This window comes from Phalangium opilio, unplaced genomic scaffold (assembly GCF_054372755.1).
Source record: "Phalangium opilio isolate 3A_F unplaced genomic scaffold, DU_Popi_V2 ptg000194l_1, whole genome shotgun sequence".
Taxonomy (NCBI): Eukaryota; Metazoa; Arthropoda; class Arachnida; order Opiliones; family Phalangiidae; genus Phalangium; species Phalangium opilio.
Genome location: NW_028324212.1, coordinates 1280540 through 1302093, shown reverse-complemented (window position 1 = coordinate 1302093; position 21554 = coordinate 1280540). Strand labels below are relative to the sequence as shown.

Genomic DNA, 21554 nt, shown 5'->3' with positions numbered 1-21554 from the left:
CTCCTACTAAAAAACAAAAGGTCCATAAGGTTAATCAAAGAAAAGACATTAGTCTGATAGAGGTGGGATTCGAACCCACGCCTCCGAAGAGACTGGTGCCTTAAACCAGCGCCTTAGACCACTCGGCCACTCTACCTGAACACTCACGTCAACTCAGACAAATAAGCAAAAGCTTCATAATATCAATCTTAGATAATGAATCCGGCTAAGAGAGGTGGGATTCGAACCCACTCCTCCGAAGAGACTGGTGCCTTAAACCAGCGCCTTAGACCACTCGGCCACTCTACCTGAACACTTTAGTCAACTCCTACAAAAAAACAAAGATCCATAAGGTTAATCAAAGAAATGCCATTAGTCTGATAGAGGTCGGATTCGAACCCACGCTTCCGAAGATCTGGTGCCTTAAACCAGCGCCTTAGACCTCTCCGCCACTCTACCTGAACACTCAAGTCAACTCAGACAAATAAGCAAAAGCTTCATAATATCAATCTTAGAAAATGAATCCGCCTAAGAGAGGTGGGATTCAAACCCACGCCTCCGAAGAGCCTGGTGCCTTAAACCAGCGCCTTAGACCACTCGGCCACTCTACCTGAGCACTTTTGTCAACTCATACTAAAAAGCAAAAGGTCCATAAGGTTAATCAAAGAAAAGACATTAGTCTGATAGAGGTGGGACTCGAACCCACGCCTCCGAAGAGACTGGTGCCTTAAACCAGCGCGTTAGACCACTCGGCCACTCTACCTGAACAGTTTAGTCGACTCATACTAAAAAGCAAAAGGTCCATAAGGTTAATCAAAGAAAATACATTAGTCTGATAGAAGTGGGACTCGAACCCACGCCTCCGAAGAGACTGGTGCCTTAAACCAGCGCCATAGACCACTCGGCCACTCTACCTGAACACAAAACTCAACTCCAACTAAAAAGCAAAAGGTTCATATTAGTAATCAAAGAAAAGACATTAGTCTGATAGAGGTGGGATTCGAACCCACGCCTCCGAAGAGACTGGTGCCTTAAACCAGCGCCTTAGACCACTCGCCCACTCAACCTGAACACTTTAGTCAACTCCTACTAAAAAGCAAAAGGTCCATAAGGTGAATGAGAGAAAAGATATAGTCTGATAGAAGTGGGATTCGAAACCACGCCTCCGAAGAGACTGGTGCCTTAAACCAGCGCCTTAGACCACTAGGCCACTCTACCTGAACACTTTAGTCAACTCCTACTAAAAAACAAAAGGTCCATAAGGTTAATCAAAGAAAAGACATTAGTCTGATACAGGTGGGATTCTAACCCAGGCCTCCGAAGAGATTGGTGCCTTAAACCAGCGCCTTAGACCACTCGGCCACTCTACCTGAACACTCACGTCAACTCAGACAAATAAGCAAAAGCTTCATAATATCAATCTTAGAAAATGAATCCGCCTAAGAGAGGTGGGATTCGAACCCACGCCTCCGAAGAGCCTGGTGCCTTAAACCAGCGAATTAACCCACTCGGCCACTCTACCTGAGCACTTTAGTCAACTCATACTAAAAAGCAAAAGGTCCATAAGGTTAATCAAAGAAAAGACATTGGTCTGATAGAGGTGGGATTCGAACCCACGCCTCCGAAGAGACTGGTGCCTTAAACCAGCGCCTTAGACCACTCGGCCACTCTACCTGAACAGTTTAGTCAACTCATACTAAAAAGCAAAAGGTCCATAAGGTTAATAAAAGAAAATACATTAGTCTGATAGAGGTGCGACTCAAACCCACGCCTCCGAAGAGACTGGTGCCTTAAACCAGCGCCTTAGACCACTCGGCCACTCTACCTGAGCACTTTAGTCAACTCCTCCAAAAAAACAAAAGGTCCATAAGGTTAATCAAAGAAAAGACATTAGTCTGATAGAGGTGGGATTCGAACCCATGCCTCCGAAGAGACTGGTGCCTTAAACCAGCGCCTTAGACCACTCGGCCACTCTACCTGAACACTCACGTCAACTCAGACAAATAAGCAAAAGCTTCATAATATCAATCTTAGATAATAAATCCGGCCAAGAAAGGTGGGATTCGAACCCACTCCTCCGAAGAGACTGGTGCCTCAAACCAGCGCCTTAGACCACTCGGCCACTCTACCTGAACACTTTAGTCAACTCCTACAAAAAACAAAAGATCCATAAGGTTAATCAAAGAAAAGACATTTGTCTGATAGAGGTCGGATTCGAACCCACGCTTCCGAAGATCTGGTGCCTTAAACCAGCGCCTTAGACCGCTCCGCCACTCTACCTGAACACTCAAGTCATCTCAGACAAATAAGCAAAAGCTTCATAATATCAATCTTAGAAAATGAATCCGCCTAAGAGAGGTGGGATTCGAACCCACGCCTCCGAAGAGCCTGGTGCGTTAAACCAGCGCCTTAGACCACTCGGCCACTCTACCTGAGCACTTTAGTCAACTCCTCCAAAAAACAAAAGGTCCATAGGGTTAATCAAAGAAAAGACATTAGTCTGATAGAGGTGGGATTCGAACCCACGCCTCCGAAGAGACTGGTGCCTTAAACAAGCGCCTTAGACCACTCGGCCACTCTACCTGAACGCAAAACTCAACTCCAACTAAAAAGCAAAAGGTTCATATTAGTAATCATAGAAAAGACATTAGTGTGATAGAGGTGGGATTCGAACCCACGCCTCCGAAGAGACTGGTGCCTTAAACCAGCGCCTTAGACCACTAGGCCACTCTACCTGAACACTTCAGTCAACTCCTACTAAACAGCAAAAGGTCCATAAGGTTAATCTGAGAAAAGATATAGTCTGATAGAAGTGGGATTCGAACCCACGCCTCCGAAGAGACTGGTGCCTTAAACCAGCGCCTTAGACCACTCGGCCACTCTACCTGAACACTCACGTCAACTCAGACAAATAAGCAAAAGCTTCATAATATCAATCTTAGATAATGAATCCGGCTAAGAGAGGTGGGATTCGAACCCACTCCTCCGAAGAGACTGGTGCCTTAAACCAGCGCCTTAGACCACTCGGCCACTCTACCTGAACACTTTAGTCAACTCCTACAAAAAAACAAAAGATCCATAAGGTTAATCAAAGAAAAGACATTAGTCTGATAGAGGTCGGATTCGAACCCACGCTTCCGAAGATCTGGTGCCTTAAACCAGCGCCTTAGACCGCTCCGCCACTCTACCTGAACACTCAAGTCATCTCAGACAAATAAGCAAAAGCTTCATAATATCAATCTTAGAAAATGTATCCGCCTAAGAGAGGTGGGATTCGAATCCACGCCTCCGAAGAGCCTGGTGCATTAAACCAGCGCCTTAGACCACTCGGCCACTCTACCTGAGCACTTTAATCAACTCCTCCAAAAAACAAAAGGTCCATAGGGTTAATCAAAGAAAAGACATTAGTCTGATAGAGGTGGGATTCGAACCCACGCCTCCGAAGAGACTGGTGCCTTAAACAAGCGCCTTAGACCACTCGGCCACTCTACCTGAACAGTTTAGTCAACTCATACTAAAAAGCAAAAGATCCATAAGGTTAATCAAGGAAAATACATTAGTCTGATAGAAGTGGGACTCGAACCCACGCCTCCGAAGAGACTGGTGCCTTAAACCAGCGCCTTAGACCACTCGGCCACTCTACCTAAACGCAAAACTCAACTCCAACTAAAAAGCAAAAGGTTCATATTAGTAATCATAGAAAAGACATTAGTGTGATACAGATGGGATTCGAACCCACGCCTCCGAAGAGACTGGTGCCTTAAACCAGCGCCTTAGACCACTAGGCCACTCTACCTGAACACTTTAGTCAACTCCTACTAAACAGCAAAAGGTCCATAAGGTTAATCTGAGAAAAGATATAGTCTGATAGAAGTGGGATTCGAACCCACGCCTCCGAAGAGACTGGTGCCTTACACCAGCGCCTTAGACCACTCGGCCACTCTACCTGAACACTCACGTCAACTCAGACAAATAAGCAAAAGCTTCATAATATCAATCTTAGATAATGAATCCGGCTAAGAGAGGTGGGATTCAAACCCACTCCTCCGAAGAGACTGGTGCCTTAAACCAGCGCCTTAGACCACTCGGCCACTCTACCTGAACACTTTAGTCAACTCCTACAAAAAAACAAAAGATCCATAAGGTTAATCAAAGAAAAGACATTAGTCTGATAGAGGTCGGATTCGAACCCACGCTTCCGAAGATCTGGTGCCTTAAACCAGCGCCTTAGACCGCTCCGCCACTCTACCTGAACACTCAAGTCAACTCAGACAAATAAGCAAAAGCTTCATAATATCAATCTTAGAAAATGAATCCGCCTAAGAGAGGTGGGATTCGAACCCACGCCTCCGAAGAGCCTGGTGCCTTAAACCAGCGCCTTAGACCACTCGGCCACTCTACCTGAACAGTTTAGTCAACTCATACTAAAAAGCAAAAGGTCCATAAGGTTAATCAAGGAAAATACATTAGTCTGATAGAAGTGGGACTCGAACCCACGCCTCCGAAGAGACTGGTGCCTTAAACCAGCGCCTTAGACCACTCGGCCACTCTACCTGAACAGTTTAGTCAACTCATACTAAAAAGCAAAAGGTCCATAAGGTTAATAAAAGAAAATACATTAGTCTGATAGAGGTGCGACTCAAACCCACGCCTCCGAAGAGACTGGTGCCTTAAACCAGCGCCTTAGACCACTCGGCCACTCTACCTGAGCACTTTAGTCAACTCCTCCAAAAAACAAAAGGTCCATAAGGTTAATCAAAGAAAAGACATTAGTCTGATAGAGGTGGGATTCGAACCCATGCCTCCGAAGAGACTGGTGCCTTAAACCAGCGCCTTGGACCACTCGGCCACTCTACCTGAACAGTTTAGTCAACTCATACTAAAAAGCAAAAGGTCCATAAGGTTAATAAAAGAAAATACATTAGTCTGATAGAGGTCGGATTCGAACCCGCGCTTCCGAAGATCTGGTGCCTTAAACCAGCGCCTTAGACCACTCGGCCACTCTACCTGAACAGTTTAGTCAACTCATACTAAAAAGCAAAAGGTCCATAAGGTTAATCAAGGAAAATACATTAGTCTGATAGAAGTGGGACTCGAATTCACGCCTCCGAAGGGACTGGTGCCTTAAACCAGCGCCTTAGACCACTCGGCCACTCTACCTGAACAGTTTAGTCAACTCATACTAAAAAGCAAAAGGTCCATAAGGTTAATAAAAGAAAATACATTAGTCTGATAGAGGTGCGACTCAAACCCACGCCTCCGAAGAGACTGGTGCCTTAAACCAGCGCCTTAGACCACTCGGCCACTCTACCTGAACAGTTTAGTCAACTCATACTAAAAAGCAAAAGGTCCATAAGATTAATCAAGGAAAATACATTAGTCTGATAGAAGTGGGACTCGAACCCACGCCTCCGAATAGACTAGTGCCTTAAACCAGCGCCTTAGACCACTCGGCCACTCTACCTGAACAGTTGAGTCAACTCATACTAAAAAGCAAAAGGTCCATAAGGTTAATAAAAGAAAATACATTAGTCTGATAGAGGTAGGACTCAAACCCACGCCTCCGAAGAGACTGGTGCCTTAAACCAGCGCCTTAGACCACTCGGCCACTCTACCTGAGCACTTTAGTCAACTCCTCCAAAAAACAAAAGGTCCATAAGGTTAATCAAAGAAAAGACATTAGTCTGATAGAGGTGGGATTCGAACCCATGCCTCCGAAGAGACTGGTGCCTTAAACCAGCGCCTTAGACCACTCGGCCACTCTACCTGAACACTTTAGTCAACTCCTACAAAAAAACAAAAGATCCATAAGGTTAATCAAGGAAAAGACATTAATCTGATAGAGGTGGGATTCGAACCCACGCTTCCGAAGATCTGGTGCCTTAAACCAGCGCCTTAGACCACTCGGATACTCTACCTGAGCACTTTAGTCAACTCCTCCAAAAAAACAAAAGGTCCATAAGGTTAATCAAAGAAAAGACATTAGTCTGATAGAGGTGGGATTCGAACCCATGCCTCCGAAGAGACTGGTGCCTTAAACCAGCGCCTTAGACCACTCGGCCACTCTACCTGAACGGTTTAGTCAACTCATACTAAAAAGGAAAAGGTCCATAAGGTTAATAAAAGAAAATACATTAGTCTGATAGAGGTGCGACTCAAACCCACGCCTCCGAAGAGACTGGTGCCTTAAACCAGCGCCTTAGACCACTCGGCCACTCAACCTGAGCACTTTAGTCAACTCCTCCAAAAAACAAAAGGTCCATAAGGTTAATCAAAGAAAAGACATTAGTCTGATAGAGGTGGGATTCGAACTCACGCCTCCGAAGAGACTGGTGCCTTAAACCAGCGCCTTAGACCACTCGGCCACTCTACCTGAACAGTTTAGTCAACTCATACTAAAAAGCAAAAGGTCCATAAGGTTAATCAAGGAAAATACATTAGTCTGATAGAAGTGGGACTCGAACCCACGCCTCCGAAGAGACTGGTGTCTTAAACCAGCGCCTTAGACCACTCGGCCACTCTACCTGAGCACTTTAGTCAACTGCTCCAAAAAAACAAAAGGTCCATAAGGTTAATCAAAGAAAAGACATTAGTCTGATAGAGGTGGGATTCGAACCCATGCCTCCGAAGAGACTGGTGCCTTAAACCAGCGCCTTAGACCACTCGGCCACTCTACCTGAACAGTTTAGTCAACTCATACTAAAAAGCAAAAGGTCCATAAGGTTAATCAAGGAAAATACATTAGTCTGATAGAAGTGGGACTCGAACCCACGCCTCCGAAGAGACTGGTGCCTTAAACCAGCGCCTTAGACCACTCGGCCTTTCTACCTGAACAGTTTAGTCAACTCATACTAAAAAGCAAAAGGTCCATAAGGTTAATAAAAGAAAATACATTAGTCTGATAGAGGTGCGACTCAAACCCACGCCTCCGAAGAGACTGGTGCCTTAAACCAGCGCCTTAGACCACTCGGCCACTCTACCTGAACAGTTTAGTCAACTCATACTAAAAAGCAAAAGGTCCATAAGGTTAATCAAGGAAAATACATTAGTCTGATAGAAGTGGGACTCGAACCCACGCCTTCGAAGAGACTGGTGCCTTAAACCAGCGCCTTAGACCACTCGGCCACTCTACCTGAACAGTTAAGTCAACTCATACTAAAAAGCAAAAGGTCCATAAGGTTAATAAAAGAAAATACATTAGTCTGATAGAGGTGCGACTCAAACCCACGCCTCCGAAGAGACTGGTGCCTTAAACCAGCGCCTTAGACCACTCGGCCACTCTACCTGAGCACTCTAGTCAACTCCTCCAAAAAACAAAAGGTCCATAAGGTTAATCAAAGAAAAGACATTAGTCTGATATAGGTGGGATTCGAACCCATGCCTCCGAAGAGACTAGTGCCTTAAACCAGCGAATTAACCCACTCGGCCACTCTACCTGAGCACTTTAGTCAACTCATACTAAAAAGCAAAAGGTCCATAAGTTTAATCAAAGAAAAGACATTAGTCTGATAGAAGTGGGACTCGAATTCACGCCTCCGAAGAGACTGGTGCCTTAAACCAGCGCCTTAGACCACTCGGCCACTCTACCTGAACAGTTTAGTCAACTCATACTAAAAAGCAAAAGGTCCATAAGGTTAATAAAAGAAAATACATTAGTCTGATAGAGGTGCGACTCAAACCCACGCCTCCGAAGAGACTGGTGCCTTAAACCAGCGCCTTAGACCATTCGGCCACTCTACCTGAGCACTTTAGTCAACTCCTCCAAAAAAACAAAAGGTCCATAAGGTTAATCAAAGAAAAGACATTAGTCTGATAGAGGTGGGATTCGAACCCATGCCTCCGAGGAGACTAGTGCCTTAAACCAGCGCCTTAGACCACTCGGCCACTCTACCTGAACACTCACGTCAACTCAGACAAATAAGCAAAAGCTTCATAATATCAATCTTAGATAATAAATCCGGCCAAGAAAGGTGGGATTCGAACCCACTCCTCCGAAGAGACTGGTGCTTCAAACCAGCGCCTTAGACCACTCGGCCACTCTACCTGAACACTTTAGTCAACTCCTACAAAAAACAAAAGATCCATAAGGTTAATCAAAGAAAAGACATTAGTCTGAAAGAGGTCGGATTCGAACCCACGCTTCCGAAGATCTGGTGCCTTAAACCAGCGCCTTAGACCGCTCCGCCACTCTACCTGAACACTCAAGTCATCTCAGACAAATAAGCAAAAGCTTCAAAATATCAATCTTAGAAAATGAATCCGCCTAAGAGAGGTGGGATTCGAACCCACGCCTCCGAAGAGCCTGGTGCCTTAAACCAGCGCCTTAGACCACTCGGCCACTCTACCTGAGCACTTTAATCAACTCCTCCAAAAAACAAAAGGTCCATAGGGTTAATCAAAGAAAAGACATTAGTCTGATAGAGGTGGGATTCGAACCCACGCCTCCGAAGAGACTGGTGCCTTAAACAAGCGCCTTAGACCACTCGGCCACTCTACCTGAACAGTTTAGTCAACTCATACTAAAAGCAAAAGGTCCATAAGGTTAATCAAGGAAAATACATTAGTCTGATAGAAGTGGGACTCGAACCCACGCCTCCGAAGAGACTGGTGCCTTAAACCAGCGCCTTAGACCACTCGGCCACTCTACCTGAACAGTTTAGTCAACTCATACTAAAAAGCAAAAGGTCCATAAGGTTAATCAAGGAAAATACATTAGTCTGATAGAAGTGGGACTCGAACCCACGCCTCCGAAGAGACTGTTGCCTTAAACCAGCGCCTTAGACCACTCGGCCACTCTACCTGAACAGTTTAGTCAACTCATACTAAAAAGCAAAAGGTCCATAAGGTTAATAAAAGAAAATACATTAGTCTGATAGAGGTGCGACTCAAACCCACGCCTCCGAAGAGACTGGTGCCTTAAACCAGCGCCTTAGACCACTCGGCCACTCTACCTGAACGGTTTAGTCAACTCATACTAAAAAGGAAAAGGTCCATAAGGTTAATAAAAGAAAATACATTAGTCTGATAGAGGTGCGACTCAAACCCACGCCTCCGAAGAGACTGGTGCCTTAAACCAGCGCCTTAGACCACTCGGCCACTCAACCTGAGCACTTTAGTCAACTCCTCCAAAAAACAAAAGGTCCATAAGGTTAATCAAAGAAAAGACATTAGTCTGATAGAGGTGGGATTCGAACTCACGCCTCCGAAGAGACTGGTGCCTTAAACCAGCGCCTTAGACCACTCGGCCACTCTACCTGAACAGTTTAGTCAACTCATACTAAAAAGCAAAAGGTCCATAAGGTTAATCAAGGAAAATACATTAGTCTGATAGAAGTGGGACTCGAACCCACGCCTCCGAAGAGACTGGTGTCTTAAACCAGCGCCTTAGACCACTCGGCCACTCTACCTGAGCACTTTAGTCAACTGCTCCAAAAAAACAAAAGGTCCATAAGGTTAATCAAAGAAAAGACATTAGTCTGATAGAGGTGGGATTCGAACCCATGCCTCCGAAGAGACTGGTGCCTTAAACCAGCGCCTTAGACCACTCGGCCACTCTACCTGAACAGTTTAGTCAACTCATACTAAAAAGCAAAAGGTCCATAAGGTTAATCAAGGAAAATACATTAGTCTGATAGAAGTGGGACTCGAACCCACGCCTCCGAAGAGACTGGTGCCTTAAACCAGCGCCTTAGACCACTCGGCCTTTCTACCTGAACAGTTTAGTCAACTCATACTAAAAAGCAAAAGGTCCATAAGGTTAATAAAAGAAAATACATAAGTCTGATAGAGGTGCGACTCAAACCCACGCCTCCGAAGAGACTGGTGCCTTAAACCAGCGCCTTAGACCACTCGGCCACTCTACCTGAACAGTTTAGTCAACTCATACTAAAAAGCAAAAGGTCCATAAGGTTAATCAAGGAAAATACATTAGTCTGATAGAAGTGGGACTCGAACCCACGCCTTCGAAGAGACTGGTGCCTTAAACCAGCGCCTTAGACCACTCGGCCACTCTACCTGAACAGTTAAGTCAACTCATACTAAAAAGCAAAAGGTCCATAAGGTTAATAAAAGAAAATACATTAGTCTGATAGAGGTGCGACTCAAACCCACGCCTCCGAAGAGACTGGTGCCTTAAACCAGCGCCTTAGACCACTCGGCCACTCTACCTGAGCACTCTAGTCAACTCCTCCAAAAAACAAAAGGTCCATAAGGTTAATAAAAGAAAATACATTAGTCTGATAGAGGTGCGACTCAAACCCACGCCTCCGAAGAGACTGGTGCCTTAAACCAGCGCCTTAGACCACTCGGCCACTCTACCTGAACAGTTTAGTCAACTCATACTAAAAAGCAAAAGGTCCATAAGGTTAATCAAGGAAAATACATTAGTCTGATAGAAGTGGGACTCGAACCCACGCCTTCGAAGAGACTGGTGCCTTAAACCAGCGCCTTAGACCACTCGGCCACTCTACCTGAACAGTTAAGTCAACTCATACTAAAAAGCAAAAGGTCCATAAGGTTAATAAAAGAAAATACATTAGTCTGATAGAGGTGCGACTCAAACCCACGCCTCCGAAGAGACTGGTGCCTTAAACCAGCGCCTTAGACCACTCGGCCACTCTACCTGAGCACTCTAGTCAACTCCTCCAAAAAACAAAAGGTCCATAAGGTTAATCAAAGAAAAGACATTAGTCTGATATAGGTGGGATTCGAACCCATGCCTCCGAAGAGACTAGTGCCTTAAACCAGCGAATTAACCCACTCGGCCACTCTACCTGAGCACTTTAGTCAACTCATACTAAAAAGCAAAAGGTCCATAAGGTTAATCAAAGAAAAGACATTAGTCTGATAGAAGTGGGACTCGAATTCACGCCTCCGAAGAGACTGGTGCCTTAAACCAGCGCCTTAGACCACTCGGCCACTCTACCTGAACAGTTTAGTCAACTCATACTAAAAAGCAAAAGGTCCATAAGGTTAATAAAAGAAAATACATTAGTCTGATAGAGGTGCGACTCAAACCCACGCCTCCGAAGAGACTGGTGCCTTAAACCAGCGCCTTAGACCATTCGGCCACTCTACCTGAGCACTTTAGTCAACTCCTCCAAAAAAACAAAAGGTCCATAAGGTTAATCAAAGAAAAGACATTAGTCTGATAGAGGTGGGATTCGAACCCATGCCTCCGAGGAGACTAGTGCCTTAAACCAGCGCCTTAGATCACTCGGCCACTCTACCTGAACACTCACGTCAACTCAGACAAATAAGCAAAAGCTTCATAATATCAATCTTAGATAATAAATCCGGCCAAGAAAGGTGGGATTCGAACCCACTCCTCCGAAGAGACTGGTGCCTCAAACCAGCGCCTTAGACCACTCGGCCACTCTACCTGAACACTTTAGTCAACTCCTACAAAAAACAAAAGATCCATAAGGTTAATCAAAGAAAAGACATTAGTCTGATAGAGGTCGGATTCGAACCCACGCTTCCGAAGATCTGGTGCCTTAAACCAGCGCCTTAGACCGCTCCGCCACTCTACCTGAACACTCAAGTCATCTCAGACAAATAAGCAAAAGCTTCATAATATCAATCTTAGAAAATGAATCCGCCTAAGAGAGGTGGGATTCGAACCCACGCCTCCGAAGAGCCTGGTGCCTTAAACCAGCGCCTTAGACCACTCGGCCACTCTACCTGAACAGTTTAGTCAACTCATACTAAAAAGCAAAAGGTCCATAAGGTTAATAAAAGAAAATACATTAGTCTGATAGAGGTGCGACTCAAACCCACGCCTCCGAAGAGACTGGTGCCTTAAACCAGCGCCTTAGACCACTCGGCCACTCTACCTGAGCACTTTAGTCAACTCCTCCAAAAAACAAAAGGTCCATAAGGTTAATCAAAGAAAAGACATTAGTCTGATAGAGGTGGGATTCGAACCCATGCCTCCGAAGAGACTGGTGCCTTAAACCAGCGCCTTAGACCACTCGGCCACTCTACCTGAACAGTTTAGCCAACTCATACTAAAAAGCAAAAGGTCCATAAGGTTAATAAAAGAAAATACATTAGTCTGATAGAGGTCGGATTCGAACCCGCGCTTCCGAAGATCTGGTGCCTTAAACCAGCGCCTTAGACCACTCGGCCACTCTACCTGAACAGTTTAGTCAACTCATACTAAAAAGCAAAAGGTCCATAAGGTTAATCAAGGAAAATACATTAGTCTGATAGAAGTGGGACTCGAATTCACGCCTCCGAAGAGACTGGTGCCTTAAACCAGCGCCTTAGACCACTCGGCCACTCTACCTGAACAGTTTAGTCAACTCATACTAAAAAGCAAAAGGTCCATAAGGTTAATAAAAGAAAATACATTAGTCTGATAGAGGTGCGACTCAAACCCACGCCTCCGAAGAGACTGGTGCCTTAAACCAGCGCCTTAGACCACTCGGCCACTCTACCTGAACAGTTTAGTCAACTCATACTAAAAAGCAAAAGGTCCATAAGATTAATCAAGGAAAATACATTAGTCTGATAGAAGTGGGACTCGAACCCACGCCTCCGAATAGACTGGTGCCTTAAACCAGCGCCTTAGACCACTCGGCCACTCTACCTGAACAGTTTAGTCAACTCATACTAAAAAGCAAAAGGTCCATAAGGTTAATAAAAGAAAATACATTAGTCTGATAGAGGTAGGACTCAAACCCACGCCTCCGAAGAGACTGGTGCCTTAAACCAGCGCCTTAGACCACTCGGCCACTCTACCTGAGCACTTTAGTCAACTCCTCCAAAAAACAAAAGGTCCATAAGGTTAATCAAAGAAAAGACATTAGTCTGATAGAGGTGGGATTCGAACCCATGCCTCCGAAGAGACTGGTGCCTTAAACCAGCGCCTTAGACCACTCGGCCACTCTACCTGAACACTTTAGTCAACTCCTACAAAAAAACAAAAGATCCATAAGGTTAATCAAGGAAAAGACATTAATCTGATAGGGGTGGGATTCGAACCCACGCTTCCGAAGATCTGGTGCCTTAAACCAGCGCCTTAGACCACTCGGATACTCTACCTGAGCACTTTAGTCAACTCCTCCAAAAAAACAAAAGGTCCATAAGGTTAATCAAAGAAAAGACATTAGTCTGATAGAGGTGGGATTCGAACCCATGCCTCCGAAGAGACTGGTGCCTTAAACCAGCGCCTTAGACCACTCGGCCACTCTACCTGAACAGTTTAGTCAACTCATACTAAAAAGCAAAAGGTCCATAAGGTTAATAAAAGAAAATACATTAGTCTGATAGAGGTGCGACTCAAACCCACGCCTCCGAAGAGACTGGTGCTTTAAACCAGCGCCTTAGACCACTCGGCCACTCAACCTGAGCACATTAGTCAACTCCTCCAAAAAACAAAAGGTCCATAAGGTTAATCAAAGAAAAGACATTAGTCTGATAGAGGTGGGATTCGAACTCACGCCTCCGAAGAGACTGGTGCCTTAAACCAGCGCCTTAGACCACTCGGCCACTCTACCTGAACAGTTTAGTCAACTCATACTAAAAAGCAAAAGGTCCATAAGGTTAATCAAGGAAAATACATTAGTCTGATAGAAGCGGGACTCGAACCCACGCCTCCGAAGAGACTGGTGTCTTAAACCAGCGCCTTAGACCACTCGGCCACTCTACCTGAGCACTTTAGTCAACTGCTCCAAAAAAACAAAAGGTCCATAAGGTTAATCAAAGAAAAGACATTAGTCTGATAGAGGTGGGATTCGAACCCATGCCTCCGAAGAGACTGGTGCCTTAAACCAGCGCCTTAGACCACTCGGCCACTCTACCTGAACACTCACGTCAACTCAGACAAATAAGCAAAAGCTTCATAATATCAATCTTAGATAATAAATCCGGCTAAGAAAGGTGGGATTCGAACCCACTCCTCCGAAGAGACTGGTGCCTTAAACCAGCGCCTTAGACCACTCGGCCACTCTACCTGAACACTCACGTCAACTCAGACAAATAAGCAAAAGCTTCATAATATCAATCTTAGATAATGAATCAGGCTAAGAGAGGTCGGATTCGAACCCACGCTTCCGAAGATCTGGTGCCTTAAACCAGCGCCTTAGACCTCTCCGCCACTCTACCTGAACACTCAAGTCAACTCAGACAAATAAGCAAAAGCTTCATAATATCAATCTTAGAAAATGAATCCGCCTAAGAGAGGTGGGATTCGAACCCACGCCTCCGAAGAAACTGGTGCCTTAAACCAGCGCCATAGACCACTAGGCCACTCTACCTGAACACTTTAGTCAACTCCTACTAAAAAACAAAAGGTCCATAAGGTTAATCAAAGAAAAGACATTAGTCTGATAGAGGTGGGATTCGAACCCACGCCTCCGAAGAGACTGGTGCCTTAAACCAGCGCCTTAGACCACTCGGCCACTCTACCTGAACACTCACGTCAACTCAGACAAATAAGCAAAAGCTTCATAATATCAATCTTAGATAATGAATCCGGCTAAGAGAGGTGGGATTCGAACCCACTCCTCCGAAGAGACTGGTGCCTTAAACCAGCGCCTTAGACCACTCGGCCACTCTACCTGAACACTTTAGTCAACTCCTACAAAAAAAACAAAGATCCATAAGGTTAATCAAAGAAATGCCATTAGTCTGATAGAGGTCGGATTCGAACCCACGCTTCCGAAGATCTGGTGCCTTAAACCAGCGCCTTAGACCTCTCCGCCACTCTACCTCAACACTCAAGTCAACTCAGACAAATAAGCAAAAGCTTCATAATATCAATCTTAGAAAATGAATCCGCCTAAGAGAGGTGGGATTCAAACCCACGCCTCCGAAGAGCCTGGTGCCTTAAACCAGCGCCTTAGACCACTCGGCCACTCTACCTGAGCACTTTTGTCAACTCATACTAAAAAGCAAAAGGTCCATAAGGTTAATCAAAGAAAAGACATTAGTCTGATAGAGGTGGGACTCGAACCCACGCCTCCGAAGAGACTGGTGCCTTAAACCAGCGCGTTAGACCACTCGGCCACTCTACCTGAACAGTTTAGTCGACTCATACTAAAAAGCAAAAGGTCCATAAGGTTAATCAAAGAAAATACATTAGTCTGATAGAAGTGGGACTCGAACCCACGCCTCCGAAGAGACTGGTGCCTTAAACCAGCGCCATAGACCACTCGGCCACTCTACCTGAACACAAAACTCAACTCCAACTAAAAAGCAAAAGGTTCATATTAGTAATCAAAGAAAAGACATTAGTCTGATAGAGGTGGGATTCGAACCCACGCCTCCGAAGAGACTGGTGCCTTAAACCAGCGCCTTAGACCACTCGCCCACTCACCCTGAACACTTTAGTCAACTCCTACTAAAAAGCAAAAGGTCCATAAGGTGAATGAGAGAAAAGATATAGTCTGATAGAAGTGGGATTCGAAACCACGCCTCCGAAGAGACTGGTGCCTTAAACCAGCGCCTTAGACCACTAGGCCACTCTACCTGAACACTTTAGTCAACTCCTACTAAAAAACAAAAGGTCCATAAGGTTAATCAAAGAAAAGACATTAGTCTGATACAGGTGGGATTCTAACCCAGGCCTCCGAAGAGACTGGTGCCTTAAACCAGCGCCTTAGACCACTCGGCCACTCTACCTGAACACTCACGTCAACTCAGACAAATAAGCAAAAGCTTCATAATATCAATCTTAGAAAATGAATCCGCCTAAGAGAGGTGGGATTCGAACCCACGCCTCCGAAGAGCCTGGTGCCTTAAACCAGCGAATTAACCCACTCGGCCACTCTACCTGAGCACTTTAGTCAACTCATACTAAAAAGCAAAAGGTCCATAAGGTTAATCAAAGAAAAGACATTGGTCTGATAGAGGTGGGATTCGAACCCACGCCTCCGAAGAGACTGGTGCCTTAAACCAGCGCCTTAGACCACTCGGCCACTCTACCTGAACAGTTTAGTCAACTCATACTAAAAAGCAAAAGGTCCATAAGGTTAATAAAAGAAAATACATTAGTCTGATAGAGGTGCGACTCAAACCCACGCCTCCGAAGAGACTGGTGCCTTAAACCAGCGCCTTAGACCACTCGGCCACTCTACCTGAGCACTTTAGTCAACTCCTCCAAAAAAACAAAAGGTCCATAAGGTTAATCAAAGAAAAGACATTAGTCTGATAGAGGTGGGATTCGAACCCATGCCTCCGAAGAGACTGGTGCCTTAAACCAGCGCCTTAGACCACTCGGCCACTCTACCTGAACACTCACGTCAACTCAGACAAATAAGCAAAAGCTTCATAATATCAATCTTAGATAATAAATCCGGCCAAGAAAGGTGGGATTCGAACCCACTCCTCCGAAGAGACTGGTGCCTCAAACCAGCGCCTTAGACCACTCGGCCACTCTACCTGAACACTTTAGTCAACTCCTACAAAAAACAAAAGATCCATAAGGTTAATCAAAGAAAAGACATTTGTCTGATAGAGGTCGGATTCGAACCCACGCTTCCGAAGATCTGGTGCCTTAAACCAGCGCCTTAGACCGCTCCGCCACTCTACCTGAACACTCAAGTCATCTCAGACAAATAAGCAAAAGCTTCATAATATCAATCTTAGAAAATGAATCCGCCTAAGAGAGGTGGGATTCGAACCCACGCCTCCGAAGAGCCTGGTGCGTTAAACCAGCGCCTTAGACCACTCGGCCACTCTACCTGAGCACTTTAGTCAACTCCTCCAAAAAACAAAAGGTCCATAGGGTTAATCAAAGAAAAGACATTAGTCTGATAGAGGTGGGATTCGAACCCACGCCTCCGAAGAGACTGGTGCCTTAAACAAGCGCCTTAGACCACTCGGCCACTCTACCTGAACGCAAAACTCAACTCCAACTAAAAAGCAAAAGGTTCATATTAGTAATCATAGAAAAGACATTAGTGTGATAGAGGTGGGATTCGAACCCACGCCTCCGAAGAGACTGGTGCCTTAAACCAGCGCCTTAGACCACTAGGCCACTCTACCTGAACACTTTAGTCAACTCCTACTAAACAGCAAAAGGTCCATAAGGTTAATCTGAGAAAAGATATAGTCTGATAGAAGTGGGATTCGAACCCACGCCTCCGAAGAGACTGGTGCCTTAAACCAGCGCCTTAGACCACTCGGCCACTCTACCTGAACACTCACGTCAACTCAGACAAATAAGCAAAAGCTTCATAATATCAATCTTAGATAATGAATCCGGCTAAGAGAGGTGGGATTCGAACCCACTCCTCCGAAGAGACTGGTGCCTTAAACCAGCGCCTTAGACCACTCGGCCACTCTACCTGAACACTTTAGTCAACTCCTACAAAAAAACAAAAGATCCATAAGGTTAATCAAAGAAAAGACATTAGTCTGATAGAGGTCGGATTCGAACCCACGCTTCCGAAGATCTGGTGCCTTAAACCAGCGCCTTAGACCGCTCCGCCACTCTACCTGAACACTCAAGTCATCTCAGACAAATAAGCAAAAGCTTCATAATATCAATCTTAGAAAATGTATCCGCCTAAGAGAGGTGGGATTCGAACCCACGCCTCCGAAGAGCCTGGTGCATTAAACCAGCGCCTTAGACCACTCGGCCACTCTACCTGAGCACTTTAATCAACTCCTCCAAAAAACAAAAGGTCCATAGGGTTAATCAAAGAAAAGACATTAGTCTGATAGAGGTGGGATTCGAACCCACGCCTCCGAAGAGACTGGTGCCTTAAACAAGCGCCTTAGACCACTCGGCCACTCTACCTGAACAGTTTAGTCAACTCATACTAAAAAGCAAAAGATCCATAAGGTTAATCAAGGAAAATACATTAGTCTGATGGAAGTGGGACTCGAACCCACGCCTCCGAAGAGACTGGTGCCTTAAACCAGCGCCTTAGACCACTCGGCCACTCTACCTAAACGCAAAACTCAACTCCAACTAAAAAGCAAAAGGTTCATATTAGTAATCATAGAAAAGACATTAGTGTGATAGAGATGGGATTCGAACCCACGCCTCCGAAGAGACTGGTGCCTTAAACCAGCGCCTTAGACCACTAGGCCACTCTACCTGAACACTTTAGTCAACTTCTACTAAACAGCAAAAGGTCCATAAGGTTAATCTGAGAAAAGATATAGTCTGATAGAAGTGGGATTCGAACCCACGCCTCCGAAGAGACTGGTGCCTTACACCAGCGCCTTAGACCACTCGGCCACTCTACCTGAACACTCACGTCAACTCAGACAAATAAGCAAAAGCTTCATAATATCAATCTTAGATAATGAATCCGGCTAAGAGAGGTGGGATTCAAACCCACTCCTCCGAAGAGACTGGTGCCTTAAACCAGCGCCTTAGACCACTCGGCCACTCTACCTGAACACTTTAGTCAACTCCTACAAAAAAACAAAAGATCCATAAGGTTAATCAAAGAAAAGACATTAGTCTGATAGAGGTCGGATTCGAACCCACGCTTCCGAAGATCTGGTGCCTTAAACCAGCGCCTTAGACCGCTCCGCCACTCTACCTGAACACTCAAGTCAACTCAGACAAATAAGCAAAAGCTTCATAATATCAATCTTAGAAAATGAATCCGCCTAAGAGAGGTGGGATTCGAACCCACGCCTCCGAAGAGCCTGGTGCCTTAAACCAGCGCCTTAGACCACTCGGCCACTCTACCTGAACAGTTTAGTCAACTCATACTAAAAAGCAAAAGGTCCATAAGGTTAATCAAGGAAAATACATTAGTCTGATAGAAGTGGGACTCGAACCCACGCCTCCGAAGAGACTGGTGCCTTAAACCAGCGCCTTAGACCACTCGGCCACTCTACCTGAACAGTTTAGTCAACTCATACTAAAAAGCAAAAGGTCCATAAGGTTAATAAAAGAAAATACATTAGTCTGATAGAGGTGCGACTCAAACCCACGCCTCCGAAGAGACTGGTGCCTTAAACCAGCGCATTAGACCACTCGGCCAATCTACCTGAACAGTTTAGTCAACTCATACTAAAAAGCAAAAGGTCCATAAGGTTAATCAAGGAAAATACATTAGTCTGATAGAAGTGGGCCTCGAACCCACGCCTCCGAAGAGACTGTTGCCTTAAACCAGCGCCTTAGACCACTCGGCCACTCTACCTGAACAGTTTAGTCAACTCATACTAAAAAGCAAAAGGTCCATAAGGTTAATAAAAGAAAATACATTAGTCTGATAGAGGTGCGACTCAAACCCACGCCTCCGAAGAGACTGGTGCCTTAAACCAGCGCCTTAGACCACTCGGCCACTCTACCTGAGCACTTTAGTCAACTCCTCCAAAAAACAAAAGGTCCATAAGGTTAATCAAAGAAAAGACATTAGTCTGATAGAGGTGGGATTCGAACCCATGCCTCCGAAGAGACTGGTGCCTTAAACCAGCGCCTTGGACCACTCGGCCACTCTACCTGAACAGTTTAGTCAACTCATACTAAAAAGCAAAAGGTCCATAAGGTTAATAAAAGAAAATACATTAGTCTGATAGAGGTCGGATTCGAACCCGCGCTTCCGAAGATCTGGTGCCTTAAACCAGCGCCTTAGACCACTCGGCCACTCTACCTGAACAGTTTAGTCAACTCATACTAAAAAGCAAAAGGTCCATAAGGTTAATCAAGGAAAATACATTAGTCTGATAGAAGTGGGACTCGAATTCACGCCTCCGAAGGGACTGGTGTATAAAACCAGCGCCTTAGACCACTCGGCCACTCTACCTGAACAGTTTAGTCAACTCATACTAAAAAGCAAAAGGTCCATAAGGTTAATAAAAGAAAATACATTAGTCTGATAGAGGTGCGACTCAAACCCACGCCTCCGAAGAGACTGGTGCCTTAAACCAGCGCCTTAGACCACTCGGCCACTCTACCTGAACAGTTTAGTCAACTCATACTAAAAAGCAAAAGGTCCATAAGATTAATCAAGGAAAATACATTAGTCTGATAGAAGTGGGACTCGAACCCACGCCTCCGAATAGACTAGTGCCTTAAACCAGCGCCTTAGACCACTCGGCCACTCTACCTGAACAGTTTAGTCAACTCATACTAAAAAGCAAAAGGTCCATAAGGTTAATAAAAGAAAATACATTAGTCTGATAGAGGTAGGACTCAAACCCACGCCTCCGAAGAGACTGGTGCCTTAAACCAGCGCCTTAGACCACTCGGCCACTCTACCTGAGCACTTTAGTCAACTCCTCCAAAAAACAAAAGGTCCATAAGGTTAATCAAAGAAAAGACATTAGTCTGATAGAGGTGGGATTCGAACCCATGCCTCCGAAGAGACTGGTGCCTTAAACCAGCGCCTTAGACCACTCGGCCACTCTACCTGAACACTTTAGTCAACTCCTACAAAAAAACAAAAGATCCATAAGGTTAATCAAGGAAAAGACATTAATCTGATAGAGGTGGGATTCGAACCCACGCTTCCGAAGATCTGGTGCCTTAAACCAGCGCCTTAGACCACTCGGATACTCTACCTGAGCACTTTAGTCAACTCCTCCAAAAAAACAAAAGGTCCATAAGGTTAATCAAAGAAAAGACATTAGTCTGATAGAGGTGGGATTCGAACCCATGCCTCCGAAGAGACTGGTGCCTTAAACCAGCGCCTTAGACCACTCGGCCACTCTACCTGAACGGTTTAGTCAACTCATACTAAAAAGGAAAAGGTCCATAAGGTTAATAAAAGAAAATACATTAGTCTGATAGAGGTGCGACTCAAACCCACGCCTCCGAAGAGACTGGTGCCTTAAACCAGCGCCTTAGACCACTCGGCCACTCAACCTGAGCACTTTAGTCAACTCCTCCAAAAAACAAAAGGTCCATAAGGTTAATCAAAGAAAAGACATTAGTCTGATAGAGGTGGGATTCGAACTCACGCCTCCGAAGAGACTGGTGCCTTAAACCAGCGCCTTAGACCACTCGGCCACTCTACCTGAACAGTTTAGTCAACTCATACTAAAAAGCAAAAGGTCCATAAGGTTAATCAAGGAAAATACATTAGTCTGATAGAAGTGGGACTCGAACCCACGCCTCCGAAGAGACTGGTGTCTTAAACCAGCGCCTTAGACCACTCGGCCACTCTACCTGAGCACTTTAGTCAACTGCTCCAAAAAAACAAAAGGTCCATAAGGTTAATCAAAGAAAAGACATTAGTCTGATAGAGGTGGGATTCGAACCCATGCCTCCGAAGAGACTGGTGCCTTAAACCAGCGCCTTAGACCACTCGGCCACTCTACCTGAACAGTTTAGTCAACTCATACTAAAAAGCAAAAGGTCCATAAGGTTAATCAAGGAAAATACATTAGTCTGATAGAAGTGGGACTCGAACCCACGCCTCCGAAGAGACTGGTGCCTTAAACCAGCGCCTTAGACCACTCGGCCTTTCTACCTGAACAGTTTAGTCAACTCATACTAAAAAGCAAAAGGTCCATAAGGTTAATCAAAGAAAAGACATTAGTCTGATATAGGTGGGATTCGAACCCATGCCTCCGAAGAGACTGGTGCCTTAAACCAGCGCCTTAGACCACTCGGCCACTCTACCTGAACAGTTTAGTCAACTCATACTAAAAAGCAA

At 45.2% G+C, this 21554-nt stretch overlaps 100 non-coding genes across 100 annotated transcripts; all 100 read right to left on the bottom strand.

The window, feature by feature from the left end:
* Positions 1 to 54: 54 nt before the first annotated feature.
* Positions 55 to 136, bottom strand: TRNAL-AAG (transfer RNA leucine (anticodon AAG)). The gene has a single exon. It is a non-coding gene; the product is annotated as a tRNA-Leu (tRNA).
* A 66-nt stretch (positions 137 to 202) lies between these two features.
* TRNAL-AAG (transfer RNA leucine (anticodon AAG)) lies at positions 203 to 288 on the bottom strand. Its single transcript has one exon. It is a non-coding gene; the product is annotated as a tRNA-Leu (tRNA).
* A 372-nt stretch (positions 289 to 660) lies between these two features.
* On the bottom strand, positions 661 to 742 carry TRNAL-AAG (transfer RNA leucine (anticodon AAG)). The gene has a single exon. It is a non-coding gene; the product is annotated as a tRNA-Leu (tRNA).
* A 70-nt stretch (positions 743 to 812) lies between these two features.
* On the bottom strand, positions 813 to 894 carry TRNAL-AAG (transfer RNA leucine (anticodon AAG)). Its single transcript has one exon. It is a non-coding gene; the product is annotated as a tRNA-Leu (tRNA).
* Positions 895 to 964: 70 nt separating this feature from the next.
* Positions 965 to 1046, bottom strand: TRNAL-AAG (transfer RNA leucine (anticodon AAG)). Its single transcript has one exon. It is a non-coding gene; the product is annotated as a tRNA-Leu (tRNA).
* A 69-nt stretch (positions 1047 to 1115) lies between these two features.
* On the bottom strand, positions 1116 to 1197 carry TRNAL-AAG (transfer RNA leucine (anticodon AAG)). The gene has a single exon. It is a non-coding gene; the product is annotated as a tRNA-Leu (tRNA).
* Positions 1198 to 1571: 374 nt separating this feature from the next.
* TRNAL-AAG (transfer RNA leucine (anticodon AAG)) lies at positions 1572 to 1653 on the bottom strand. The gene has a single exon. It is a non-coding gene; the product is annotated as a tRNA-Leu (tRNA).
* Positions 1654 to 1723: 70 nt separating this feature from the next.
* On the bottom strand, positions 1724 to 1805 carry TRNAL-AAG (transfer RNA leucine (anticodon AAG)). Its single transcript has one exon. It is a non-coding gene; the product is annotated as a tRNA-Leu (tRNA).
* Positions 1806 to 1875: 70 nt separating this feature from the next.
* On the bottom strand, positions 1876 to 1957 carry TRNAL-AAG (transfer RNA leucine (anticodon AAG)). Its single transcript has one exon. It is a non-coding gene; the product is annotated as a tRNA-Leu (tRNA).
* A 66-nt stretch (positions 1958 to 2023) lies between these two features.
* Positions 2024 to 2109, bottom strand: TRNAL-GAG (transfer RNA leucine (anticodon GAG)). The gene has a single exon. It is a non-coding gene; the product is annotated as a tRNA-Leu (tRNA).
* A 371-nt stretch (positions 2110 to 2480) lies between these two features.
* On the bottom strand, positions 2481 to 2562 carry TRNAL-AAG (transfer RNA leucine (anticodon AAG)). Its single transcript has one exon. It is a non-coding gene; the product is annotated as a tRNA-Leu (tRNA).
* Positions 2563 to 2632: 70 nt separating this feature from the next.
* Positions 2633 to 2714, bottom strand: TRNAL-AAG (transfer RNA leucine (anticodon AAG)). Its single transcript has one exon. It is a non-coding gene; the product is annotated as a tRNA-Leu (tRNA).
* A 69-nt stretch (positions 2715 to 2783) lies between these two features.
* TRNAL-AAG (transfer RNA leucine (anticodon AAG)) lies at positions 2784 to 2865 on the bottom strand. The gene has a single exon. It is a non-coding gene; the product is annotated as a tRNA-Leu (tRNA).
* A 66-nt stretch (positions 2866 to 2931) lies between these two features.
* TRNAL-AAG (transfer RNA leucine (anticodon AAG)) lies at positions 2932 to 3017 on the bottom strand. The gene has a single exon. It is a non-coding gene; the product is annotated as a tRNA-Leu (tRNA).
* Positions 3018 to 3389: 372 nt separating this feature from the next.
* TRNAL-AAG (transfer RNA leucine (anticodon AAG)) lies at positions 3390 to 3471 on the bottom strand. Its single transcript has one exon. It is a non-coding gene; the product is annotated as a tRNA-Leu (tRNA).
* Positions 3472 to 3541: 70 nt separating this feature from the next.
* On the bottom strand, positions 3542 to 3623 carry TRNAL-AAG (transfer RNA leucine (anticodon AAG)). The gene has a single exon. It is a non-coding gene; the product is annotated as a tRNA-Leu (tRNA).
* Positions 3624 to 3693: 70 nt separating this feature from the next.
* Positions 3694 to 3775, bottom strand: TRNAL-AAG (transfer RNA leucine (anticodon AAG)). The gene has a single exon. It is a non-coding gene; the product is annotated as a tRNA-Leu (tRNA).
* Positions 3776 to 3844: 69 nt separating this feature from the next.
* TRNAL-AAG (transfer RNA leucine (anticodon AAG)) lies at positions 3845 to 3926 on the bottom strand. The gene has a single exon. It is a non-coding gene; the product is annotated as a tRNA-Leu (tRNA).
* Positions 3927 to 4299: 373 nt separating this feature from the next.
* TRNAL-AAG (transfer RNA leucine (anticodon AAG)) lies at positions 4300 to 4382 on the bottom strand. The gene has a single exon. It is a non-coding gene; the product is annotated as a tRNA-Leu (tRNA).
* A 69-nt stretch (positions 4383 to 4451) lies between these two features.
* On the bottom strand, positions 4452 to 4533 carry TRNAL-AAG (transfer RNA leucine (anticodon AAG)). Its single transcript has one exon. It is a non-coding gene; the product is annotated as a tRNA-Leu (tRNA).
* Positions 4534 to 4603: 70 nt separating this feature from the next.
* TRNAL-AAG (transfer RNA leucine (anticodon AAG)) lies at positions 4604 to 4685 on the bottom strand. The gene has a single exon. It is a non-coding gene; the product is annotated as a tRNA-Leu (tRNA).
* Positions 4686 to 4754: 69 nt separating this feature from the next.
* On the bottom strand, positions 4755 to 4836 carry TRNAL-AAG (transfer RNA leucine (anticodon AAG)). Its single transcript has one exon. It is a non-coding gene; the product is annotated as a tRNA-Leu (tRNA).
* A 373-nt stretch (positions 4837 to 5209) lies between these two features.
* TRNAL-AAG (transfer RNA leucine (anticodon AAG)) lies at positions 5210 to 5291 on the bottom strand. Its single transcript has one exon. It is a non-coding gene; the product is annotated as a tRNA-Leu (tRNA).
* A 70-nt stretch (positions 5292 to 5361) lies between these two features.
* TRNAL-AAG (transfer RNA leucine (anticodon AAG)) lies at positions 5362 to 5443 on the bottom strand. The gene is given in 2 exon segments: positions 5362 to 5396; positions 5406 to 5443. It is a non-coding gene; the product is annotated as a tRNA-Leu (tRNA).
* A 70-nt stretch (positions 5444 to 5513) lies between these two features.
* TRNAL-AAG (transfer RNA leucine (anticodon AAG)) lies at positions 5514 to 5595 on the bottom strand. Its single transcript has one exon. It is a non-coding gene; the product is annotated as a tRNA-Leu (tRNA).
* Positions 5596 to 5664: 69 nt separating this feature from the next.
* Positions 5665 to 5746, bottom strand: TRNAL-AAG (transfer RNA leucine (anticodon AAG)). Its single transcript has one exon. It is a non-coding gene; the product is annotated as a tRNA-Leu (tRNA).
* Positions 5747 to 5816: 70 nt separating this feature from the next.
* Positions 5817 to 5897, bottom strand: TRNAL-AAG (transfer RNA leucine (anticodon AAG)). Its single transcript has one exon. It is a non-coding gene; the product is annotated as a tRNA-Leu (tRNA).
* Positions 5898 to 5967: 70 nt separating this feature from the next.
* TRNAL-AAG (transfer RNA leucine (anticodon AAG)) lies at positions 5968 to 6049 on the bottom strand. The gene has a single exon. It is a non-coding gene; the product is annotated as a tRNA-Leu (tRNA).
* Positions 6050 to 6270: 221 nt separating this feature from the next.
* Positions 6271 to 6352, bottom strand: TRNAL-AAG (transfer RNA leucine (anticodon AAG)). The gene has a single exon. It is a non-coding gene; the product is annotated as a tRNA-Leu (tRNA).
* A 70-nt stretch (positions 6353 to 6422) lies between these two features.
* On the bottom strand, positions 6423 to 6504 carry TRNAL-AAG (transfer RNA leucine (anticodon AAG)). Its single transcript has one exon. It is a non-coding gene; the product is annotated as a tRNA-Leu (tRNA).
* Positions 6505 to 6574: 70 nt separating this feature from the next.
* On the bottom strand, positions 6575 to 6656 carry TRNAL-AAG (transfer RNA leucine (anticodon AAG)). The gene has a single exon. It is a non-coding gene; the product is annotated as a tRNA-Leu (tRNA).
* Positions 6657 to 6726: 70 nt separating this feature from the next.
* On the bottom strand, positions 6727 to 6808 carry TRNAL-AAG (transfer RNA leucine (anticodon AAG)). The gene has a single exon. It is a non-coding gene; the product is annotated as a tRNA-Leu (tRNA).
* Positions 6809 to 6878: 70 nt separating this feature from the next.
* Positions 6879 to 6960, bottom strand: TRNAL-AAG (transfer RNA leucine (anticodon AAG)). Its single transcript has one exon. It is a non-coding gene; the product is annotated as a tRNA-Leu (tRNA).
* A 70-nt stretch (positions 6961 to 7030) lies between these two features.
* Positions 7031 to 7112, bottom strand: TRNAL-AAG (transfer RNA leucine (anticodon AAG)). Its single transcript has one exon. It is a non-coding gene; the product is annotated as a tRNA-Leu (tRNA).
* A 70-nt stretch (positions 7113 to 7182) lies between these two features.
* Positions 7183 to 7264, bottom strand: TRNAL-AAG (transfer RNA leucine (anticodon AAG)). The gene has a single exon. It is a non-coding gene; the product is annotated as a tRNA-Leu (tRNA).
* A 525-nt stretch (positions 7265 to 7789) lies between these two features.
* TRNAL-AAG (transfer RNA leucine (anticodon AAG)) lies at positions 7790 to 7871 on the bottom strand. The gene has a single exon. It is a non-coding gene; the product is annotated as a tRNA-Leu (tRNA).
* A 372-nt stretch (positions 7872 to 8243) lies between these two features.
* Positions 8244 to 8326, bottom strand: TRNAL-AAG (transfer RNA leucine (anticodon AAG)). Its single transcript has one exon. It is a non-coding gene; the product is annotated as a tRNA-Leu (tRNA).
* Positions 8327 to 8394: 68 nt separating this feature from the next.
* TRNAL-AAG (transfer RNA leucine (anticodon AAG)) lies at positions 8395 to 8476 on the bottom strand. The gene has a single exon. It is a non-coding gene; the product is annotated as a tRNA-Leu (tRNA).
* A 69-nt stretch (positions 8477 to 8545) lies between these two features.
* On the bottom strand, positions 8546 to 8627 carry TRNAL-AAG (transfer RNA leucine (anticodon AAG)). Its single transcript has one exon. It is a non-coding gene; the product is annotated as a tRNA-Leu (tRNA).
* Positions 8628 to 8697: 70 nt separating this feature from the next.
* On the bottom strand, positions 8698 to 8779 carry TRNAL-AAG (transfer RNA leucine (anticodon AAG)). Its single transcript has one exon. It is a non-coding gene; the product is annotated as a tRNA-Leu (tRNA).
* Positions 8780 to 8849: 70 nt separating this feature from the next.
* Positions 8850 to 8931, bottom strand: TRNAL-AAG (transfer RNA leucine (anticodon AAG)). Its single transcript has one exon. It is a non-coding gene; the product is annotated as a tRNA-Leu (tRNA).
* Positions 8932 to 9152: 221 nt separating this feature from the next.
* Positions 9153 to 9234, bottom strand: TRNAL-AAG (transfer RNA leucine (anticodon AAG)). The gene has a single exon. It is a non-coding gene; the product is annotated as a tRNA-Leu (tRNA).
* Positions 9235 to 9304: 70 nt separating this feature from the next.
* On the bottom strand, positions 9305 to 9386 carry TRNAL-AAG (transfer RNA leucine (anticodon AAG)). The gene has a single exon. It is a non-coding gene; the product is annotated as a tRNA-Leu (tRNA).
* A 70-nt stretch (positions 9387 to 9456) lies between these two features.
* On the bottom strand, positions 9457 to 9538 carry TRNAL-AAG (transfer RNA leucine (anticodon AAG)). The gene has a single exon. It is a non-coding gene; the product is annotated as a tRNA-Leu (tRNA).
* Positions 9539 to 9608: 70 nt separating this feature from the next.
* Positions 9609 to 9690, bottom strand: TRNAL-AAG (transfer RNA leucine (anticodon AAG)). Its single transcript has one exon. It is a non-coding gene; the product is annotated as a tRNA-Leu (tRNA).
* Positions 9691 to 9760: 70 nt separating this feature from the next.
* On the bottom strand, positions 9761 to 9842 carry TRNAL-AAG (transfer RNA leucine (anticodon AAG)). Its single transcript has one exon. It is a non-coding gene; the product is annotated as a tRNA-Leu (tRNA).
* A 70-nt stretch (positions 9843 to 9912) lies between these two features.
* On the bottom strand, positions 9913 to 9994 carry TRNAL-AAG (transfer RNA leucine (anticodon AAG)). Its single transcript has one exon. It is a non-coding gene; the product is annotated as a tRNA-Leu (tRNA).
* Positions 9995 to 10064: 70 nt separating this feature from the next.
* Positions 10065 to 10146, bottom strand: TRNAL-AAG (transfer RNA leucine (anticodon AAG)). The gene has a single exon. It is a non-coding gene; the product is annotated as a tRNA-Leu (tRNA).
* A 69-nt stretch (positions 10147 to 10215) lies between these two features.
* TRNAL-AAG (transfer RNA leucine (anticodon AAG)) lies at positions 10216 to 10297 on the bottom strand. The gene has a single exon. It is a non-coding gene; the product is annotated as a tRNA-Leu (tRNA).
* A 70-nt stretch (positions 10298 to 10367) lies between these two features.
* TRNAL-AAG (transfer RNA leucine (anticodon AAG)) lies at positions 10368 to 10449 on the bottom strand. The gene has a single exon. It is a non-coding gene; the product is annotated as a tRNA-Leu (tRNA).
* A 70-nt stretch (positions 10450 to 10519) lies between these two features.
* On the bottom strand, positions 10520 to 10601 carry TRNAL-AAG (transfer RNA leucine (anticodon AAG)). The gene has a single exon. It is a non-coding gene; the product is annotated as a tRNA-Leu (tRNA).
* A 525-nt stretch (positions 10602 to 11126) lies between these two features.
* Positions 11127 to 11208, bottom strand: TRNAL-AAG (transfer RNA leucine (anticodon AAG)). The gene has a single exon. It is a non-coding gene; the product is annotated as a tRNA-Leu (tRNA).
* Positions 11209 to 11274: 66 nt separating this feature from the next.
* Positions 11275 to 11360, bottom strand: TRNAL-GAG (transfer RNA leucine (anticodon GAG)). Its single transcript has one exon. It is a non-coding gene; the product is annotated as a tRNA-Leu (tRNA).
* Positions 11361 to 11580: 220 nt separating this feature from the next.
* TRNAL-AAG (transfer RNA leucine (anticodon AAG)) lies at positions 11581 to 11663 on the bottom strand. Its single transcript has one exon. It is a non-coding gene; the product is annotated as a tRNA-Leu (tRNA).
* A 69-nt stretch (positions 11664 to 11732) lies between these two features.
* Positions 11733 to 11814, bottom strand: TRNAL-AAG (transfer RNA leucine (anticodon AAG)). Its single transcript has one exon. It is a non-coding gene; the product is annotated as a tRNA-Leu (tRNA).
* A 69-nt stretch (positions 11815 to 11883) lies between these two features.
* Positions 11884 to 11965, bottom strand: TRNAL-AAG (transfer RNA leucine (anticodon AAG)). Its single transcript has one exon. It is a non-coding gene; the product is annotated as a tRNA-Leu (tRNA).
* A 373-nt stretch (positions 11966 to 12338) lies between these two features.
* On the bottom strand, positions 12339 to 12420 carry TRNAL-AAG (transfer RNA leucine (anticodon AAG)). The gene has a single exon. It is a non-coding gene; the product is annotated as a tRNA-Leu (tRNA).
* Positions 12421 to 12490: 70 nt separating this feature from the next.
* Positions 12491 to 12572, bottom strand: TRNAL-AAG (transfer RNA leucine (anticodon AAG)). Its single transcript has one exon. It is a non-coding gene; the product is annotated as a tRNA-Leu (tRNA).
* A 70-nt stretch (positions 12573 to 12642) lies between these two features.
* TRNAL-AAG (transfer RNA leucine (anticodon AAG)) lies at positions 12643 to 12724 on the bottom strand. Its single transcript has one exon. It is a non-coding gene; the product is annotated as a tRNA-Leu (tRNA).
* Positions 12725 to 12793: 69 nt separating this feature from the next.
* On the bottom strand, positions 12794 to 12875 carry TRNAL-AAG (transfer RNA leucine (anticodon AAG)). Its single transcript has one exon. It is a non-coding gene; the product is annotated as a tRNA-Leu (tRNA).
* A 221-nt stretch (positions 12876 to 13096) lies between these two features.
* Positions 13097 to 13178, bottom strand: TRNAL-AAG (transfer RNA leucine (anticodon AAG)). Its single transcript has one exon. It is a non-coding gene; the product is annotated as a tRNA-Leu (tRNA).
* Positions 13179 to 13399: 221 nt separating this feature from the next.
* TRNAL-AAG (transfer RNA leucine (anticodon AAG)) lies at positions 13400 to 13481 on the bottom strand. Its single transcript has one exon. It is a non-coding gene; the product is annotated as a tRNA-Leu (tRNA).
* A 70-nt stretch (positions 13482 to 13551) lies between these two features.
* TRNAL-AAG (transfer RNA leucine (anticodon AAG)) lies at positions 13552 to 13633 on the bottom strand. Its single transcript has one exon. It is a non-coding gene; the product is annotated as a tRNA-Leu (tRNA).
* A 70-nt stretch (positions 13634 to 13703) lies between these two features.
* Positions 13704 to 13785, bottom strand: TRNAL-AAG (transfer RNA leucine (anticodon AAG)). Its single transcript has one exon. It is a non-coding gene; the product is annotated as a tRNA-Leu (tRNA).
* Positions 13786 to 13851: 66 nt separating this feature from the next.
* On the bottom strand, positions 13852 to 13937 carry TRNAL-AAG (transfer RNA leucine (anticodon AAG)). Its single transcript has one exon. It is a non-coding gene; the product is annotated as a tRNA-Leu (tRNA).
* A 221-nt stretch (positions 13938 to 14158) lies between these two features.
* TRNAL-AAG (transfer RNA leucine (anticodon AAG)) lies at positions 14159 to 14241 on the bottom strand. Its single transcript has one exon. It is a non-coding gene; the product is annotated as a tRNA-Leu (tRNA).
* A 69-nt stretch (positions 14242 to 14310) lies between these two features.
* Positions 14311 to 14392, bottom strand: TRNAL-AAG (transfer RNA leucine (anticodon AAG)). Its single transcript has one exon. It is a non-coding gene; the product is annotated as a tRNA-Leu (tRNA).
* A 66-nt stretch (positions 14393 to 14458) lies between these two features.
* TRNAL-AAG (transfer RNA leucine (anticodon AAG)) lies at positions 14459 to 14544 on the bottom strand. Its single transcript has one exon. It is a non-coding gene; the product is annotated as a tRNA-Leu (tRNA).
* A 373-nt stretch (positions 14545 to 14917) lies between these two features.
* On the bottom strand, positions 14918 to 14999 carry TRNAL-AAG (transfer RNA leucine (anticodon AAG)). Its single transcript has one exon. It is a non-coding gene; the product is annotated as a tRNA-Leu (tRNA).
* A 70-nt stretch (positions 15000 to 15069) lies between these two features.
* On the bottom strand, positions 15070 to 15151 carry TRNAL-AAG (transfer RNA leucine (anticodon AAG)). Its single transcript has one exon. It is a non-coding gene; the product is annotated as a tRNA-Leu (tRNA).
* Positions 15152 to 15372: 221 nt separating this feature from the next.
* On the bottom strand, positions 15373 to 15454 carry TRNAL-AAG (transfer RNA leucine (anticodon AAG)). The gene has a single exon. It is a non-coding gene; the product is annotated as a tRNA-Leu (tRNA).
* Positions 15455 to 15524: 70 nt separating this feature from the next.
* On the bottom strand, positions 15525 to 15606 carry TRNAL-AAG (transfer RNA leucine (anticodon AAG)). Its single transcript has one exon. It is a non-coding gene; the product is annotated as a tRNA-Leu (tRNA).
* Positions 15607 to 15828: 222 nt separating this feature from the next.
* Positions 15829 to 15910, bottom strand: TRNAL-AAG (transfer RNA leucine (anticodon AAG)). The gene has a single exon. It is a non-coding gene; the product is annotated as a tRNA-Leu (tRNA).
* A 70-nt stretch (positions 15911 to 15980) lies between these two features.
* Positions 15981 to 16062, bottom strand: TRNAL-AAG (transfer RNA leucine (anticodon AAG)). Its single transcript has one exon. It is a non-coding gene; the product is annotated as a tRNA-Leu (tRNA).
* A 70-nt stretch (positions 16063 to 16132) lies between these two features.
* TRNAL-AAG (transfer RNA leucine (anticodon AAG)) lies at positions 16133 to 16214 on the bottom strand. Its single transcript has one exon. It is a non-coding gene; the product is annotated as a tRNA-Leu (tRNA).
* Positions 16215 to 16280: 66 nt separating this feature from the next.
* On the bottom strand, positions 16281 to 16366 carry TRNAL-GAG (transfer RNA leucine (anticodon GAG)). Its single transcript has one exon. It is a non-coding gene; the product is annotated as a tRNA-Leu (tRNA).
* Positions 16367 to 16737: 371 nt separating this feature from the next.
* TRNAL-AAG (transfer RNA leucine (anticodon AAG)) lies at positions 16738 to 16819 on the bottom strand. The gene has a single exon. It is a non-coding gene; the product is annotated as a tRNA-Leu (tRNA).
* A 70-nt stretch (positions 16820 to 16889) lies between these two features.
* On the bottom strand, positions 16890 to 16971 carry TRNAL-AAG (transfer RNA leucine (anticodon AAG)). The gene has a single exon. It is a non-coding gene; the product is annotated as a tRNA-Leu (tRNA).
* Positions 16972 to 17040: 69 nt separating this feature from the next.
* Positions 17041 to 17122, bottom strand: TRNAL-AAG (transfer RNA leucine (anticodon AAG)). Its single transcript has one exon. It is a non-coding gene; the product is annotated as a tRNA-Leu (tRNA).
* Positions 17123 to 17188: 66 nt separating this feature from the next.
* TRNAL-AAG (transfer RNA leucine (anticodon AAG)) lies at positions 17189 to 17274 on the bottom strand. The gene has a single exon. It is a non-coding gene; the product is annotated as a tRNA-Leu (tRNA).
* Positions 17275 to 17495: 221 nt separating this feature from the next.
* TRNAI-AAU (transfer RNA isoleucine (anticodon AAU)) lies at positions 17496 to 17578 on the bottom strand. Its single transcript has one exon. It is a non-coding gene; the product is annotated as a tRNA-Ile (tRNA).
* A 68-nt stretch (positions 17579 to 17646) lies between these two features.
* On the bottom strand, positions 17647 to 17728 carry TRNAL-AAG (transfer RNA leucine (anticodon AAG)). The gene has a single exon. It is a non-coding gene; the product is annotated as a tRNA-Leu (tRNA).
* A 70-nt stretch (positions 17729 to 17798) lies between these two features.
* TRNAL-AAG (transfer RNA leucine (anticodon AAG)) lies at positions 17799 to 17880 on the bottom strand. Its single transcript has one exon. It is a non-coding gene; the product is annotated as a tRNA-Leu (tRNA).
* A 70-nt stretch (positions 17881 to 17950) lies between these two features.
* TRNAL-AAG (transfer RNA leucine (anticodon AAG)) lies at positions 17951 to 18032 on the bottom strand. The gene has a single exon. It is a non-coding gene; the product is annotated as a tRNA-Leu (tRNA).
* Positions 18033 to 18101: 69 nt separating this feature from the next.
* Positions 18102 to 18183, bottom strand: TRNAL-AAG (transfer RNA leucine (anticodon AAG)). The gene has a single exon. It is a non-coding gene; the product is annotated as a tRNA-Leu (tRNA).
* A 373-nt stretch (positions 18184 to 18556) lies between these two features.
* On the bottom strand, positions 18557 to 18639 carry TRNAL-AAG (transfer RNA leucine (anticodon AAG)). The gene has a single exon. It is a non-coding gene; the product is annotated as a tRNA-Leu (tRNA).
* Positions 18640 to 18708: 69 nt separating this feature from the next.
* TRNAL-AAG (transfer RNA leucine (anticodon AAG)) lies at positions 18709 to 18790 on the bottom strand. The gene has a single exon. It is a non-coding gene; the product is annotated as a tRNA-Leu (tRNA).
* Positions 18791 to 19164: 374 nt separating this feature from the next.
* On the bottom strand, positions 19165 to 19246 carry TRNAL-AAG (transfer RNA leucine (anticodon AAG)). Its single transcript has one exon. It is a non-coding gene; the product is annotated as a tRNA-Leu (tRNA).
* Positions 19247 to 19315: 69 nt separating this feature from the next.
* Positions 19316 to 19397, bottom strand: TRNAL-AAG (transfer RNA leucine (anticodon AAG)). The gene has a single exon. It is a non-coding gene; the product is annotated as a tRNA-Leu (tRNA).
* A 373-nt stretch (positions 19398 to 19770) lies between these two features.
* Positions 19771 to 19852, bottom strand: TRNAL-AAG (transfer RNA leucine (anticodon AAG)). Its single transcript has one exon. It is a non-coding gene; the product is annotated as a tRNA-Leu (tRNA).
* Positions 19853 to 19922: 70 nt separating this feature from the next.
* TRNAL-AAG (transfer RNA leucine (anticodon AAG)) lies at positions 19923 to 20004 on the bottom strand. The gene is given in 2 exon segments: positions 19923 to 19957; positions 19967 to 20004. It is a non-coding gene; the product is annotated as a tRNA-Leu (tRNA).
* A 70-nt stretch (positions 20005 to 20074) lies between these two features.
* On the bottom strand, positions 20075 to 20156 carry TRNAL-AAG (transfer RNA leucine (anticodon AAG)). The gene has a single exon. It is a non-coding gene; the product is annotated as a tRNA-Leu (tRNA).
* Positions 20157 to 20225: 69 nt separating this feature from the next.
* On the bottom strand, positions 20226 to 20307 carry TRNAL-AAG (transfer RNA leucine (anticodon AAG)). Its single transcript has one exon. It is a non-coding gene; the product is annotated as a tRNA-Leu (tRNA).
* A 70-nt stretch (positions 20308 to 20377) lies between these two features.
* TRNAL-AAG (transfer RNA leucine (anticodon AAG)) lies at positions 20378 to 20458 on the bottom strand. The gene has a single exon. It is a non-coding gene; the product is annotated as a tRNA-Leu (tRNA).
* Positions 20459 to 20528: 70 nt separating this feature from the next.
* TRNAL-AAG (transfer RNA leucine (anticodon AAG)) lies at positions 20529 to 20610 on the bottom strand. The gene has a single exon. It is a non-coding gene; the product is annotated as a tRNA-Leu (tRNA).
* Positions 20611 to 20831: 221 nt separating this feature from the next.
* TRNAL-AAG (transfer RNA leucine (anticodon AAG)) lies at positions 20832 to 20913 on the bottom strand. Its single transcript has one exon. It is a non-coding gene; the product is annotated as a tRNA-Leu (tRNA).
* Positions 20914 to 20983: 70 nt separating this feature from the next.
* Positions 20984 to 21065, bottom strand: TRNAL-AAG (transfer RNA leucine (anticodon AAG)). Its single transcript has one exon. It is a non-coding gene; the product is annotated as a tRNA-Leu (tRNA).
* A 70-nt stretch (positions 21066 to 21135) lies between these two features.
* On the bottom strand, positions 21136 to 21217 carry TRNAL-AAG (transfer RNA leucine (anticodon AAG)). Its single transcript has one exon. It is a non-coding gene; the product is annotated as a tRNA-Leu (tRNA).
* A 70-nt stretch (positions 21218 to 21287) lies between these two features.
* Positions 21288 to 21369, bottom strand: TRNAL-AAG (transfer RNA leucine (anticodon AAG)). The gene has a single exon. It is a non-coding gene; the product is annotated as a tRNA-Leu (tRNA).
* A 70-nt stretch (positions 21370 to 21439) lies between these two features.
* TRNAL-AAG (transfer RNA leucine (anticodon AAG)) lies at positions 21440 to 21521 on the bottom strand. The gene has a single exon. It is a non-coding gene; the product is annotated as a tRNA-Leu (tRNA).
* Positions 21522 to 21554: the final 33 nt, after the last annotated feature.